This window comes from Octodon degus, unplaced genomic scaffold, assembly GCF_000260255.1.
Source record: "Octodon degus isolate 3935 unplaced genomic scaffold, OctDeg1.0 scaffold00059, whole genome shotgun sequence".
Taxonomy (NCBI): Eukaryota; Metazoa; Chordata; class Mammalia; order Rodentia; family Octodontidae; genus Octodon; species Octodon degus.
In genome coordinates, this window is record NW_004524635.1 from 8,442,434 (window position 1) to 8,447,457 (window position 5,024).

A 5,024-nucleotide genomic window follows, 5' to 3' on the forward strand; every position below is an offset into this window, starting at 1 on the left:
GATACAGCTCAGTAAGAAGATCCAGAGTGTTCAGTTTCTTAGTACTTCAGAAAACAAAAACAAAAGAAAACAAAAAACATCTCCCCCAAGGAAAAAAACCTACCAATGAAGGGGATGCTCAGATAAGACAATTCCAACTTCACATGTTCCAGCACATATCTTTACTTCTTCCTACCCACCTTATCCAGCTTCTTTCTGACTTTAGGCTGTGGTTCTGTCCATGGTCCAATCATGCCTACATCCCTGATTTTCTTTACATGCTTGTTCAAGAATGCAAGCTAGGCACTTCTGATTTCAAATAGTCAGATTTTGTCTTTTCCTGCTAAAATATATAATCCCTGTGTCCTCAAGGCCTGAGTAAAGAATATCATCAACATAAGAACTGACATATCATTTACAAGGAAACTGAAGCAAATCCCTCACCACTATCTGCATTTCTAAGCTCGAGCTCCAAAGACACAAAAGTAAATAACTTTATTGAGCACAGTTCATTTATTAAATAAATTTAAGCCACTCATTGGGTTAATTTTTAGGTAAAATTGCCCATTCCTTTTCAGCTGAAACTTGTCTCAGTTAGCTGGAAGTATATAACCTGGCCAGGTGTTCTGTGTGTGCTTATTGATGAAGAATGGTTTCAGTCTTTATTTGAAAAGGCAGCTTGACTTGCTGGTTATGTGACAGCCCCCTGCCTTGCTATCAAGCATCTTCTCCACAAACTTCCATTTCTCCAAATGAGTTCTGCAGCATGTTAGTTCCTCAGGCAGCCAGATTGTGTTTGAAAAAAGACAAAAAGAGCATTGAGGGTTGAAAAGAGAAACTTGTGAGAATCAATTCTAAACAAGCACAAACAAGATGTCAGGCCCTTCAAGACCTCTTGTGGGTCTGTGTACTTTGTGTCCCCCCCCCCCAAAAAAAAACCTTACTCCAAAGGAGCCCATTTAGCTTCTGTTATCCACAACACTTGTAGCTCCATGTAACACCACTTGGGAATTTCTGTCAACCTGATAACTTTCGTTTTTAATTGCTGGTGATACTACTTCTGGGTCTCCATTTCATGCGTCAATCAGAGTCTCACTCCCAAGTTCCATGCATCTGCCGCACAAGTGTGATTGGCAGAGCCACAGTCCAGCCCTTTCTGCCTGAGTTTCTCATCATTTGCTTTCCTCATTGTTGGAGATAAGATTTTTACAAAAGTAAGATTTTCAAAAGTGAATTCATTGAAGGTATACTTTATGGTTGCAACATAGACATGATAAGATAATAATAAGAATATTAAGAATAAGAATAGTATGTTCACACATTGTCATAATTGAGCTCATATACCACAGGCTAATAGTGTTACTTTCTCACAAACAACCAGTTTGTTTCTTGCTTTTTTTTTCCCATTATAATCCACCAAAGCTTTTAAGTTTGTGCCTTAGAGAGGAGCCATGACACATCATGAAAGATCCTGTATATTTAATAAGATAGAAATGGATACATGTATATTGTTCTTTCAGGCCATAAGTAGTTTCTGTTCATAAAAAAGACTCTAGTTTGAAAGAAAAACAAATTCCTTTCACAACTATATGTCTTCCTGATAGAATTTTTAAGTTTCAATTTCTAAAAACAAATACTGTAATATGCTCACTTTCAAACTGCTAATTGAAATCTATTTCAGTTTTCTTTAAATGTAGGAATGAAATATACTTGGAACAACATTCATTTTGATTAAATCAAAAGATTCTGTACATATTTTACAACAGGTGAGGGGTTTTCCTTTTATAATGTGTGGTTCATAGCATTTGGAAGAAAACAAAGAGAGTTGAAGGTGGGAGGAGGTATCTCCTGTTTTCACAGAGAGGTCAATGATTGAGTCATCTTTGTCATTTTCAGATTTAGCTAACCAAAGCTGAGTCATAGAGGTGGGATGAAGTGGGTTAAACAGAGTTCTGAAATCTGTCCAACAACGTTAGTTGGTGGGTAGCTACCCATGATGGTAACCCACAGAGGCTGCCTCAAACTTTGTTGCCTTGTACAAGTTTTCTGATTCTTTTCCATTACTCTTCAAATGCAAACATATTAAGCTATTTATTTTCACCAAATGCCTACTCCTGAGGAGCAAAATGTGGTTATAATTGTTGTAAAAGAACTTTAACTAGATATGGATTAGTACCAACACATCCTGAATTTCTCAGTGTAGACCAATAGTAATTTACTAAAGTGTTTTTTTGTTGTTGCTGTTGTTGTTGGGGGGGGTCACTGGGAATTGAACTCAGGACCTTTCACTTTCCAAGTAAGGCACTGTGCCACTAAGCTATATCCTCAGTCCTTAAAGTGCTTGGGATAAAGATAAAAACAGTTCGAATAGGGCCCAGTACAGAGTATATGTTCTTCCCTGCTGAATGGATGAAGGATGTTGGCTATCTCTAGTATGATACTTCTACTACAGTTATCAGTGTCTTGTACAGGCACCATGTATTTCCTTTAAAATTAAAATTTAAAATGAGTGCAATTCAGTTTTTAAAAAATTTTTATTTATTTATTTATGTGTGTGTGTGTGTGTGTGTGTGTGGCCAGCTCAGTCCACCAGGGGGCGGGGCTGGCTGGCATGTGGTGCTGGGGGATTGAACCGCTGTCCCTGTGCTTTGCTAAGCTTGTTCTAAGTAGGTGCTTTAGACCACTGAGCCATCTCACCAGGCCCAGTGCAATTTATTTTAGATCCTTCCTTTTCAGACTGTGGTCTATATGCTGGGCAGACCACCAGTAGCAGTATCACCAGTGGTTTTTTTTTTTTTTTTTTTGTATTTAGTGCAGGGTCTACACGGTCTCACTACACAGATTGGGCTCATAATGATTCTCCTGTTTTCAGCCTCCAAGCACTGGGATTACAGGTGTGCCCCACCATGCCCAGTCTCAATAACATCTCAGTGTGCCCCGGGGGTGGGGCCCGCTCGGCACGCTGGGGATCATACCCCGGTCCCTGTGTCTTCCTAAGCAGGCACTTTAATCTGCTGAGCTACCTGGCCAGCCATGTTTATTATAAATGTAGAACCCAAGTCTCTATCACAGATCTCTAGAATCAGAAGCTGCTTTTTAATGAGGTACACAAGGGGTGTATATAATGCTTACGAGTTAATCAGAGAACATCATATTCTGTTTAATAGACCTTATCTTGTGCACTATATGCAGATGATCTATTTTTAAGATTTCAAACTAGAGGACAAAAGAAATTTTTTCCTTTGAATTGTGAGGGGCAAGCATAGACACCAGAGTTCTGCTTCCCATCCTGTTTTTTTTTTTTTTCCAGAGAAAACTTAGAAGAGAAACCTGGTTCCTACAAGTGTTTATCATCTATTGGACATTTCTTGCCATGTATTTCTTTGGCACTTCAGATATAACATGTGAAAAACTAAATTCATGTACTAAATTATTGCTTATTGTAAAATATACCTCAGAAATCTCCTAATTGGAGATGGAGCCTGGTCTAAGGAGGCAGGTCACTAGCCAATGACCTGGAAGGGTGGCTCTTGTCTCCAGCTCTTCCCTTTAGTTTCTATTTTCTAGCCATGATGATGTGAGCACCTTTTCTCTGTTATTCCAGTAAAATATTTCTGTCTTGGTGCTGGTGTACCATGGACTGAACCTCCTTAAACTGTGAGCCAAAACAGTCTCCTCCCATAAATTTTATGTGTTGTTCATTAGTGGTAGGAAAGCTGAAACAGCCTTTTTTAGGGTTTGGATTCCCCAGATGTGGATAGAAGCTGAGATGAAGCTAGCCATGAAAGTCATTTCTTAGGAGGTTTTCTTGCAAAGATCTAGTAGAGCAGAGTGGAAGGATAACCAGGAAGAGAAAGAAGCTAAGCAAGGAAGCAACATCTAGCAAAGTCCCACAGGGAAAAGAAATTTGATTCAATCCCTTATGACACTCTCAAGACACTCTCAATATTGCATTGAAACTCAAAGTGTGTTCCATAGAGCAGGAGAGTGAGATCGCGGAACAACCTAACAAAGATACAAAACCTCAGACCCCATCCACACTACTTTTATTAAATTGTAATCTGAATTTTAACCAGACACCTATAGGCATAATAAAACTTGAAAAATATTGGGGTAGGACATATTCCAGAGGTGTCCCAATACAGAGTGAAAACAATGAGGTATTTATATCGCGTTACTGTATCAGTCTTTGGTTAAAGGCTGCCCCCATGGTCCTTTGTTTCCTCAGCAAATTCCCAGTCACTACCTACTTTCTGTTTACACAGGAAGAAAAGTTTTAGCAGACTGTGATCAGCCCCTGAAAAAGAGACCTAGTTTCGGTCTGCTTCTAAACTTTTTTTTTTTAATTTTATTTTGTTTTATTGAGAAACAAATATCAATGAGACAGTTTCAAAGCTGATTAATAGGACATTTTCAATAATTAATACATTGTACATTGTTATCTTCTTAGTGGTTATCCACAGTACAAGAAGCAGACAGGATATCCTGTTCAAACACTGTTACTACAAATCTTTCTTCTCATTGAATTAAGCAAAAGTAGTTGTATATCTATCCCAACTATTTTGTATATACAAATACAAAATGGTCCTTCCTTTGTATCTCCTTTTTTTGTTTAGTCCTGTCAGAGATGGGTATTTTGTTGGCAGCTAAATACTATAGGTGCTTGAATTAAGCAAAACAATCCAACACAGTCCAGCAGTCCACAATAGTACTGGGTTATCCACAGAAGTTGTTGACTAGAGCCTTTCACAGCTCAGCATATTAATATGGCTTTACTTTTTATATTTCATTTTTTATACTTTTCTGTGGATGGTTAAGACCAAGATAAAGCAAGACCTATGTAACAAGAAATGTAACTTTTGTATCTGATAAGGCGTTTCTAAATATTGGATGAGAGTGAAAATATAGCAACATCTGGTGTGCATAGGAGTGTTAAAGGAATCCTGGGGCATAACGAGCAGACTAGCAGAGTCCTCTAGTTCTCTTTTTCTCTGCTTCTTTACTCTCTTTTCTTCTCTACTGTGTGAATCATCCACCCTCCACAA